The following is a 12,143-nucleotide window of genomic DNA, read 5'->3' as shown; positions in this document are numbered from 1 at the left end:
GCTGGAGAAAGCAGGGGTCAGAAAAAGTGGGCTTGACATCCAGCTGCACCCTCACATCCACGTCCCCCTAGCCAGGCACCTAACCCTGCCAAGACTCCGTTTTATGATAGCGTGAAGCCGCTACTCCTTGCCCTGCTCACCTCACTGGATCAAACGAGTCATTGGACATGAAAGGGCCCTGCAAGCTCACTGAAGCTATACCGAAGTCAGAGAATGCGAGCAACAAGCATGGAGAAAATGCTGATGTCCTAATGCAGTGCTCGGCTCCAAACCACACTTCAGATGATAATCCCAGGTTTCTCGTGGGCAAAAGATTTGAATCGCCTATAGCTGTCCCATGAGCCTGGCGTGCTTCAATTAATAGCTTCTCCAGGTCACTCTGTCATCAGCTCAGAACGACTGACACTAAAGTCGTAGACTTCAATCTATTTTTTGGCGCAGGTGTGTGATAAACCGCCATTGCACCTGAGAACTATCAGTAAAGAGAAATAGCCAGTCCTCCGACTCGTCTCTCCCGGTCATTGCTAACTGCGTGTGGTGGCGGGATGGAATCCCAGCCCTTTCTGAGGATCTTATAAAACCCATGGACATCTGCACAGCACAACACAGATATGCAAAATGTTAGCAGCAGTTCTTGCAGTTTCTTGTACCAGTCCCCCAAAATTCACTGGTAGACACTCCCAGAAGACTAGATTATCTTTCAGCGGCATCTTTGTGACATTGTCTCTCCAACCAGATAAACTCCTTGAATATAGGGACCAGATCCTATATTTGTGTACCCTTCTAATATCTAGCTCAGCTCCGGCTAGGTGACTATTGGAGCCACAAGGGTGACCAGAAGAAATGATCCATAGATGCACAACAGCCCTACTTGAGATGGGAACAGTGTAGTTGGTATTTGAACAAGAGCAGAAGACACCAGTTTGCTGTGGAGCCAAGAAAGGTAAGATGTGTTTCCCGATCCCAAGCTCCGGGCATCCTGTGAGGCCGAGGGAAGCCAGAACAGGGAGCAGCCCTACACTCACCGTCCTTGTCTGGAGCTTCGAAGAGGCTGCTGGTCAGTAATCTTGCACGTGGAGGGACCATGGACACATCACCAGTGATGTAGGATCCAGAAGGCAGCGTAGTAGCTACAGAAGAAGACAAACATAAACAGTTACTACCACTTTATACCACATGGAAGTGACGGCGATACCATCTCTGATTTTGCTGCCGACCTCGTCTGGGACCATGTAAGCAGACAAAGAACACGATTACTTTCTTTCTTCCACATTCTCTGCCTGTGAAACATGCAGCACCGTTTCACATGTTATTACCTGGGTAATAAGTACCCAGGGCTGATTATCCACTCAGACACCCTTTCCACCCCTCTCCTGCTTCACATCGGCAAGACTGTCATCCTAAATTGCTCTGGGAACCGAGCGGGATCTGGAGACTTGAGGAAGTCTTGGAAAAGGCCTTATTATCTTAGCTGAGTGTTTGAACTGAAAGGAAATCTGGTTGTCAAAAGAAAAACAGAAAGCTCTTTTTACAGAAGAATTCAGCTAGTACATGTAGAAAGAAGAATAAAATTAGAAAATCACCATTTTGCAGCTTCCAGTGTATGAATTTATTTAGACAAAGGTATCAATAGATGCCAAACCCCCAGGATGAAAGGTTGGTAGGAACAGGATATTGATATGGTCCTAAACATCAGCCCCCATGCTGCCCACTAATTATGAAGCGAAAAATGGAGCCTTACAGTGAAGAAGCAGTGTGGCTACCTCCCACATTAACCAAGTGATCAAGCTGACCACCAACAATACTGGGACAAGCAGATAGGTTTTGAATCCTGATACGATTCTATAAGTAGCACCCAACATCACATATGAAATGTTCTTGCCAGAAATATTTGAGGATGCCACCAAACATACCCAGAATGTGGGGCATTCCACAAGAATATGGGCCTGGGCTCTTCAAAGACATCAGTGTCGTGAAAAAAAAAAAAAAAAAAAAAAAAAAAAAAAAAAAAAAAAAAAACCGGCAGGAGGACTATTTAGATTAAAAAAGACTGAAACAAACATTACAATGAAATGCAGCATGTGACCCTCGATTGGCTCCTGGATTAAAAGAAATACAGAAATAAATCGATAGAAGACATTTTTCAGCAACTGGAAAAGTTGGAATCAACACTATATATTAAGGAAAAGTGTGGAATTATTAATTTTCTTAGGTGTGATAATGGTATTGTGATTATGTAGGAGAATGCGTTTTTCCATCGGAGAGGTACCATAAAGTATTTAGAAGTGGAACCTCATGATGTCTGCGTATCTATTTAATCCAAAGTATATACATAAACATATATGTGTGTATATATGTATATAAATGTATTTATACTTATTCAAAAAGCTACCTACAATCTTGCCAATAATAGATATTTCTATGACCATCTTTGTGGTCATTTTACAGTTATGCTTGAGAGTTACTTTATCTTTGAAAGTGATAGTTAAGTGCAAGAAATTATTTTTTAAATCTACATTTAACGTTTTAGGTAAAATGCAAGATAAGCTGGGTACTATATAGCGAGGCACCTTTAGTGTCAGCAGTCTCCAAGTCATGAGGAATCCGATTGTTGCAATGTATCCTTCTTAGGGTCTTGTCAAGTCAACCAGGAAAGCAAAGGGAATTGTGCATGAGAAAAGGGAAGTGGGAAGCTTGAGAATTTTCAGAGGCTTCATTTGGTCCCTCTCCTGGGAAAGTGATTTAATGACCAGTAGACCTAATCAGTGACCCAGCACTGACTTGCACTCAGTTTAGTTACCAGGCAAGCAGAATAGAGAGCTGTTTCACATCCTGTGCCGTATCAGTGTCCCCAGACTCAAGCAACGTTGCTGCTTCCTTTTGTTCCCACTTAATTTTGTTCCCACTTAATTTTGTTCCCAGATTTAAAGAAATAGTTCCCTCTAATTGTAGTTTTAGGATATGGGTAACCTATACCATCAGTTGAACCCAGATGGAGAGTTTGAGGTCAATCCTTCATAAAGCAGATTCGTTAGGGAGAGTCAGCCCAGGAAGAGGGGTCGGAGAGGATGGGGGACAGGTGGAGGGCTCTCTATAGGAACACTTGTTTTGTTGGTTCCTTAAGGGCTTGGCTGTATACGAAATCGGTACTACGCCCTCTACAGGTGCTGTGCTTGTCTCCGGGGAGAGGAGCAAAGACCCGGTCGAGTGCAACATGCTTTTGCTGTCTGCCTTTCTCTGTATTGCTACCTTCCTTCCGCCCTCCAGAGGAATCTCAAACACGGTGTTTGGAGGGTAACAAAGAGGAAGATTGGCTGCTTCGTAATCCTAGCTTGTAGTCCTCAGCTTGTCTTTCATTCCGTTTCCCTCATTATTGCTTCTTTCCAGTAATATTTTGCAGACCTAGCATCTGTGACCCCGGACATTGCCTGGGTGCTGTCTGAGTCCTCTGGCCTGCCTTCCTTCCTCACCATCCATCCGGCACCTGACGGTTCACCCTGGACTATTTCTCCTTTAAAGGTATGCATTGTCAAGACGACCCTTTGTCACTGAAACACTTCTATTGACCATAATAAAGCAAGTGAGGGAGGGAAATAGCTTCTTCTAAGTAGTTTCTCTTCTCAACACTCTCCCAGACAAGCCCTTTTATTTACATTTATAACTGTGTCACCTCTTAGGAGAAGAAGGAGAAGGAAGCAGAAAGTGTGTATCTAGTATTTTCAAGGCAGTTTAAGTCTCACTCGAGACCTGAAATACCTTGGGAAACAGACAAAATTGGCTACCTCTGGAGCCAATGAGCCCTTCTGTAAAGATCAGTGCTCCTTCGGGGGAAAAATTAAGTATATATTAATAGTACTCTTATCATCAAAAATAAATAAGGATAGTTAAAAGGGAAAGATTATTGTTTCCAAAAGAATCTCACTCACAGGAAAAGCAAGTTTCTAAGTTTCTGAGTATACTGTTTTGTACCTGAATGAGGAAATGTTGTAATAGCCTCAATGAAGAGATTTCCATGGAGGAACAAGCACTAAATAGATCTGGTCTTTCCAAAAAAAAAAATGGTTCAGGTGAGTATCTGCTAATTATATTTAATTTGTGCATTATTGAATAATCAGTTGGCCTTCAGAACAAGGAAAATGTTTAACTTTCTCTGGTTATGGAAAAGTTCACTTGGTGTGAGAAGTAGGGTGAGAGAGAAGCTGCTGTTAGAAAAATCTTTGTGTTACGCTTGTCCTTGCTTTAAAAAAAAAAAAAGATTGTGTACCTTCTGATCCCAAATCAGTATGAGAAAGTAGGTTCCCAGGTTAAATTAGCCATCATTCTTCTTCCACTTAACTTATTTTCAGAGCATTATCACAAGGGAAGAGGTACGAATATTAAAAAGAAAAGGGAGAAAAAAAAAGACTTCTCGTAATGTTAATCTGTATTGGAACAAGGTTTTGAAGCAATGGTGTGGCACTTGGTGACATGCCAATCCATACTACAAAGTAAAGGAAGAAGAAAAATACTTCCATGTGTTTTGTGGAATAACCCAGTCAGCAAGTGATTAAATTCTGATTAATTGCAGCCATTAAAAATGGATCTTATTTTGTGTCACTATTTCATTTAAAATGTAGTCAAAGCAGAAAAATCTTGGGGGAAATGAGGAAACTGTAGAGTTTGCCTTTAAAGTCCATTTTTGAGGGAAAGAAATCGTGGGTTTCTATCATTCCCCCATAGAGAAGAAACCTGTTCAGGAAGCAAAGGAAACTTTTTGTTCATAGGATGGGACACCCTGCTAACGACACATATTGGGCAAATGTTGGCATCCATAAAACACACAGTAGCAAAGACAGTGGGCAGATTTGGGTAGAACTTAGAATACATGGGTGGCTTTCAGAATAATCTCCAGTGCTATGTTCTTTGATTCCTTGGGTTCCCCAGTTTCTCCTACAAAGCCTAGCACATGGTGGACACTTAATATATATTTGTCATATAGACCCCCATGGAGTCCATATATTCCTTAGCGTCTCTATTTGCATGGGCTATCTGGGTCTCTAAGGGTCCATTAAAGTGATCCTGGAGATCCCTAAAGAACTATAAAGAAACTAAATGGTCCTCATTATTTAATATGTAACTGTATATATTAAGAGAAATTCATTCATTCACATTTTTTTTTTGTTAAATTAAGATACATCCAGTACTAACTAGTAAGTTCTCTGTATCCTGGACAGGCCAGTCCTCAGAAGCCGACCATGCCTGCAAACAGCGTGGCGTCAACATGCCTGGATTCTCACGCCCCAGGTAGGTGTCCACCCAAGAGAAATGAAAACACCTGTGCACTCATGTCCATAGCAGCAATATTCATAATAGGCAAGAAGTGGAAACAAACCCAAATGTCCATCAACTGATGAACAGATAAACAAAACGTGGGCTATCCATACAATGAAATATTATTCCGCCATTAAAGAACTAAATTACTGACACAGACATAGAGCATGTTATGTGAAGTGAAAGAAACCAGTTAAGATGGGTACATGTTATATGGTTCCTAAATGTCTAGAATGGACAAGTCTATACAGACAGAGAGGGGATGAGTGTTTGCCTGGGGCAGGCAGGGAGGGGGTGCAAGCAAAAGTATTTAATTAAATAGCTGGTTATATGAAGTTATTTAACAACATGCAGTCCTCCTGTTGAAAGGGAAATTGTATAAAAGGATACTTGATAGTGAAAATTTTAGCAATGCCACCCCCCCCTTCACTCGAGTGATCTACTCAGTCCCTTCTTTTGCCGATGAAGGAACAGACATCTAAAGATCTGCAGGTGCTTCCAGATCACAGAGCCAAACAGAGGCCCTGCGGGGATGAGAGGCCAGGTTTCCTGACCCCAGGGGCGACCGGTTCACCGACTCGGATCACCACACGGGTGTTACTAAACTAACTTAGCAAACTTCCCATGTTCTCTTAACCAGCTCTGTACTCTTCTTCGTATGCTTCAAACAGAAGGTCCAATTAAAGTCCTAAGTCTGCTTACTTCTTTACTGCATATTTTTATTATACTAATTTTACTGTACAAACGGTAATACATCCACTATTTATTGTAGTGGGGTTTTATTCCACTGAGTTACTGGCTGGTCCATTCCTGCGGCCATGTTTCACCAGGGACCCTTCTCTATGGGGACATCACAAGAAGGTCCTGGTTTCCCAATGACCCGACCTGTTCTTCCCTTGCTGTGACCCAGAGAAAGAATTCCCCATAGTGGAAGGACAGTGGAGTCGTCCCAGGGGCGACTTACGTTGTTTTTTACATGATTGTAACACCAATTATCCTAGAACTGGGAGGGGAAAAAACCCTCCAAACCCTTCCTTTCTTGTCAGATTTCCCAGCGGAGTGAGCATGGCACAGTTCCTTTTTCTTTTCTGCAATTATTTTCAGATTAATTTGCTGCTGGCCCAGTTTATTTCTATTCATTTCTAGAGCCATTGCATCACACCTAAATGAGTTTCCTCTTTCTATTGTTAGACGAATTTTCTCAAAAGATTTGAAAACTTTCTGCTTCCTCTTTATTCTGTTTTGTGGGTGAAGCATTTTATTCAGACTCTTCCTCCAGGTGTCCTCTTGAGTTACAAAGTTAAATGGTATTTCGTGGGTGGGAGACCTTGAGAAATGTTGACAGTTGTAGGAGCCAGTTTCCGAGCCGACATTTATTTCCTGCCATTGGCTTATCCAGGGATGTGCCTCTGGTGTTTTGCGTGTTACACTCAATAACTTGTCCTTACTCATCATAACAACGGTGAGCTCATTATACCAGAAACCATTTAGCGAGGTCTTACTATGTGCTAAGTGCTTTACAGAGATCATTCTAGTTAATCCTCTTCATGGTCTTAAGAGCTGGGTTTTATTAGCCCTCCTAATAAGATAGATGAAGAAAGCGAAGAATTTCAAAATTTAAGTACATTGCCCAAGATCGTTCAGCTTGTAAGCTGCAATGACTGCCTGAGTCCTAATTCCCCGCGTGCCCATGCTTCTCAAACTGGGGTCCTCAGACCAGCAGCATTAGTATTAGTTGGGAAATTGTCAGAAATGCAAATTCTTGAGCTGCATTCCCAGATCTACTGAGTCAGACACTCAAGGAGTGGGGCCCAGCCACCCGTGTTTTCACCAGCCCTCCGGGGGATTCTGATGGGGGCTGAAGTTAGAGAATCAGCTTTGTAGGCAGGACAGCATCACATCTATGGACAGGGAACTGGGAAGTCTGTCTGGGAAACGACTCCAGGAGCTCTGGGTTGCCTGGCCTGGGGCTGGCTGGGACCTGTGGCTTCCTGTCTCTCAGAAGGAGAGCTGTTTCTCAGCTGAGGCCCCCTGACTTCCAGGGGCTGTCTCTCAGAAGGAGAGCTGAGGCCCCCTGACTTCCAGGGGCTGGGCATTTCTCTGAATTCTTATAAACAGCATCAGAGCTCAGACTGTTTCTGCCTGAATCATAAATGGTTATCATCACTCTCCAATTCCTGCCCCTACGCCATGCGAAGACACCTACACTTTCCTAGCCACAAAGGAGAACTTGAGGGTAAGTGGTTGAGGGGCAGAGTCCCCTTTCCTGCACAGACCCTCCATGGTCCAGCTGTGTCTCAGCCAAAGCACATCGCCTGACTCTGCAGAGGATGCCCCGTGCACCTGTGGTTTCCAGCCTGCCTCCAGTGATAATGCTAGGACTGAAACACCTATTTGTTAATTTCCTATTGCTGCCATGATCACACACTCAGCAGCTTAACGCAGATTTACTTTCTTACAGTTCCATAGTCAGAAATCCGACGTGGGTCTCACGAAGGTAAAATCAAGGTGCTAGCAGGGTTGCGCTCCTTTCTGGGGGCTCTAGGGGAAAATCTGTTTCCTTGCGTTTTCTAGCTTCTAGAGGACACACACGTTCCTTGGCTCATGGTCCCTTTCTCCACCTTCAAAATCAACAATGTTGCACCTCTCTGACCATTCTTCCATACTCGCCTTTCCCTGTGACCATAGCCAGGAGGGGTTCTGCTGCTTTTAAGATGCAATGTGACTAGATTGGACATACCCCGGTAATCCAGGATACTCTCCCCGTCTCAAGGACCTCAGCTTAATCACATCTGCAACATCCTTCTGGCCAGGTAACATAGTCACAGTTTCTGAGATTAGGACACAGACATCTTTGGGGGCCATTATTCTGCCTGGCAGAGTCTTCTCTTGTAGCCTAGGGTGACATTCTCTTTTAGAGACTATAGCAGCAAATTTCAAGAGATAGGAACAAGGAGAGAAGATAAATTCATATATTATTTGTCAATTAGAGGAGTCTGTAAAGCCATGTTTCCTTGACTCTAAGACTGTTTGCTGAAATATACCTCTGCTTTGAAGACATTTTTTTGAGAAAAAAAGAAGCACTGTCTTATTAGAAGTGTCCATAGATCACAGCATACATCCAGATTTCAGAAATGATACAGTGGGATGGAAGTGTGTCTCAGAATCAAAGTGATGCCACAATAATACCAACCAGGTTTCTTTCCCTTCTTACACCTGCCCAATTGATCGCCATAAAGTACTATTATGAAGTAGGCAAGACAGGAAACTCAGGCTCTGAGAAGTTTAGTGACTAGACCTACAGTCTCCTAAACAGACGCTGGGACCCGAGGCCCAGCCTTTGACACAAATCCCGGGCTCTATTGTATGAGGCAAGGCTGCCCAAGTGGGGGTGATAGTTTTAGTCTCCCCAGAAAGAAGTTACTTCCTCAGTGGTCACCAAGCTTGGGGTCACAGATCCCTGGGGAACCAAAGAGTGATCATGAGGCCTGGGAGCTCATTTACGTGTTTTGTTTGAAGCTTGAGAAGGTCATAGGCATTTGTACCTTTCAAATTTGTACAGGTCTGATGTGTTTAATATCCTCTGCTAACATACTGTTTTCGTTTTCAAAACAAATGGACACTACAACTAAATGTGCTGTGGTAAGACCATCTGATATATACTATATGTGTACAAACAGACACTTTGGCCAATGTTGCTCAAGCAGTAGTTCGCCATAATCAGAAGTGTCTGGACGCTGATGGGAACCACTTTGAGTACCTCTTGTCATTGCAGAAGTCAAACGTGACTCATATTCATCTTTTGTTATCAGTGTATATTGCGTATTACAATTTTAACAGCTTTCCTTTCTTAAAATGTGTATACTTTTTTGGGGGCACCATATATATATTACATATGTATACTTCCCTTTACAACTGAGCTCTCCTTCTTGACAAAGTTGGGATTATTATTCTCCTTCATTTTACTTGACTTAAAACATTACGAAAGTAAGAAGGGAACCATGACTGATTTCTTATGTTAGTCCTTCCTCTCTCTTTCCAAAGGCACATAAAGCATCTTTTACTTGCTCTGAACTTCTTTTGGTGCCATTCTGGCTTCTTCTCATCTTTCTCTCCACTCACCACTGCCAGGAACATCAGAAAGATAACTGGATGCTAAGTATGGAGAAGAAAATTATAGGTTGTGCTGGAGTTGTCAGTCATGGTGCTGGCCACGCCCGTGGCATTCCTGGGCAAAATGCCCCACAGCACAGGTACTGGAGGGTAGGGCTAGTGGTTTATTTTAGGAAAGCAGTGGTTTACAAATGGTCGTGGTCAGCAGTGCCGGCGACATCTGGGAACTTGTTAGAAATGCAAATTCTCGGGCCCGCCCCAGAACAGCTGAATGATGGCTGGGCCCACCAATCATTGCTGAGGCACATGGCAGTTCTGCCTGAACTTCTCATTGCAGCTGATTGAACCAGAGACAACAACTTGACTCAGTGCTGCTAAACCGCAGGCTCCGGGCCTGTGGTGGGCAGTGGTGTGAGAAAGCGGAGCCTGGCAGAGCAGGCTTCCTCTTTGTGACAGTTGAACGCGGAAACTGATATCTTGGGTGTTAGCACACTGGATGTGGAATGGGGCTGTGCAGTAGAGTGGAGGCCACAAAGGTTCATGAGTGTTCTGGAAACAGGAACTGCACTGTGACTAAGCAGAAGCAAAATTTAAAAAGACACTGAGGAGAGAGTGAGGAAGGCAAAATGACTGGTGGAGAACAAATAAGTGTGCAGGGAACAGCTGACCTTGGAGAGGTGGGAGTGAACTGGGGACCCCCCCCCCAGGAAGAGCAAGAGCACGTGCTGCTGAGGTCCTGGGGGGGCTGCCGCTGACCCTCAGGTTCTGCTTCTGTCCTCCACAGTGTTCCAGTCCCTTCCAAAGCAGAACCATTCCATTTTCTGCAGCTCCTGTTCCGTCTGTGTGTCCTTAAAACGTTTCTCTCTTTGCATTTTCTTTAAGGAAACATCCCACCCTTTTTTGGTGTTTTCAAGGAGGGAGTGAAGACCAAACCACTTGAACAAGAAAAGAAGACAAAAACCAAACAAAAAGGAAATGAAAAGTTCTCTGTGACTTTTCCTCACTGGCTGCAGCACAAATTAGCAAAACGACAAAGCCTAAATTCACAGGCTTTCCAATCAGGTGATTTGAGCACCCGACTCTGAAGGATGCCCGGTGAAAGAACCACATGGCAAAAAATTTCTGCCTCATTTCTGCTGGCTAAGTCCACAGAGAAAAGTGACCTATTATTTAAAAAAAACTTAGGAATGCTTATTTTATATACACATATTAAATAGATTGATAAGGGTCATAATCATAACTAATGATTTTTGAGCTATTCCTATAAATCGAGCAACGTTCAAGGCATTTCACATGTTTGAAATTATTTAATGTCAGTTCCACAAGGACAAGCCTTTTCATCTGCTTTGCTCACTGCTGTATTCTCAGGGCCTGGATTCGTGTTTGGCAACAAGTCAACCAGCAATAAATACTTGTTGACTGAATTAAAGTGGACCATCACAAAACCCTTCGGATTTGGATACAACAGCAGGTGCTGTGATATCCAGGTTGCAGGCCCTTGTGGCACACAGATGGAGAGTCACGTCTCGACTGTCTACGTATGGCATGTGAGCATGTGAGCTTCAGGCAGCAAGCTTCTGCTGGGAAGAAGACCCTGACTTCGGGGTCAGTCTTACAGATGTTTTGTAGCACTGTTATTGGGGGAAGAGTGATGTTCAGATTTCATCCTATCACCATCTGAAGGTTTTAATTCTTTCTATGATTCATTCATTCAGCAAATATTGTCTGAACACTGACACATACGCTGTGTTGTTCTAGGCACGGAGGACATAGCATCGAATGCTCAAATGCTGTACCTGCACCCATGAGGAGCGCTAAACAGAATCATTTCAGGTAGTGACATGTGTGTGCAGAAGACAGGTGATGTGGTAGCGCATAACGGGAAAGGACGGGTCACTTTATATTGGGGGACCAGGGGAGGCTCCACCGAGGAGGTAACATTCATGGCGAGACCTGAATGGCAGGAGCCGGCAGCCGTGAGAAGGGTGGGGCGCTGCAGGTAGGAGAAGCCGCACGTGCGAAAGCCTGAGGTGGGAAAGCCTGTGCTCCAGGAGCAGTGAGAAGGGTGCCACGGCCGGGCCATGGCCACCAAGGCCTGTGAGGGAAGATGAAATAAGAGGTGGGCGCCTTGTCTGTCGGCCATGGTGGCAGCCAGGAGGTGTGTGCTCAGGTCATCCTTGAGAAGCGAACCTGCCATAAGGAGTACAGGGATGTGACAGACTCTAGCAGCTGCCCCTGTGGGATCAGCCAGTGTTCCAGCTGACAACACCCTCTTCCTGGGCAGCTGCCGCTAATGACTGAACGTGGTGGGGAGACTAAGGCCCGGCCGTTCTGGCTCAATGCGAGACTCTTCCAATCCTTGTTCTCGACTTTCCTGTTGGACTGGCCCAGACAGCACTGCATGGGTTCTCCAGAGAAACAGAACCAATAGGAGACACATCCATATACCTATATACCTGCATATATATTTATATAGACATATATATATATATATATATAAAATGAGATTTATTATAAGGAACTGGCGTGTGTGATAATGAGGTTGAAAAGTCTTATGACCTACTGTCTGCAAGCCTGAGACCAGGAAAGCCCGTGGTGCGGTTCCAAGGCCTGAGAGCCAAGGTCGATTCTAGCCCAGGTCCAGAGGACTTCCTCCACCTTTTGGGTCTATGCAGGCCCTCAAGAAATTGGGTGATGCCCCCTCACATAGGGGCGGGCCA

At 44.2% G+C, this 12,143-nt stretch overlaps 1 long non-coding RNA gene across 1 annotated transcript; it reads left to right on the top strand.

Annotated features, from left to right (window-relative positions):
• The first annotated feature begins 3,383 nt into the window (after positions 1 to 3,383).
• On the top strand, positions 3,384 to 10,443 carry LOC109443419 (uncharacterized). Its single transcript, XR_012489548.2, has 3 exons — positions 3,384 to 3,519; positions 5,214 to 5,283; positions 10,306 to 10,443. It is a non-coding gene; the product is annotated as an uncharacterized LOC109443419 (long non-coding RNA).
• The last annotated feature ends 1,700 nt before the right edge of the window (positions 10,444 to 12,143 follow it).

The sequence above is a fragment of the Rhinolophus sinicus genome, chromosome 5, assembly GCF_057876585.1.
Source record: "Rhinolophus sinicus isolate RSI-liver-muscle chromosome 5, RSI-T2T, whole genome shotgun sequence".
Lineage (NCBI taxonomy): Eukaryota > Metazoa > Chordata > Mammalia > Chiroptera > Rhinolophidae > Rhinolophus > Rhinolophus sinicus.
The sequence above is the reverse complement of the archived record's forward strand: the minus strand, read 5'-3'. Positions and strand labels throughout refer to the sequence as shown.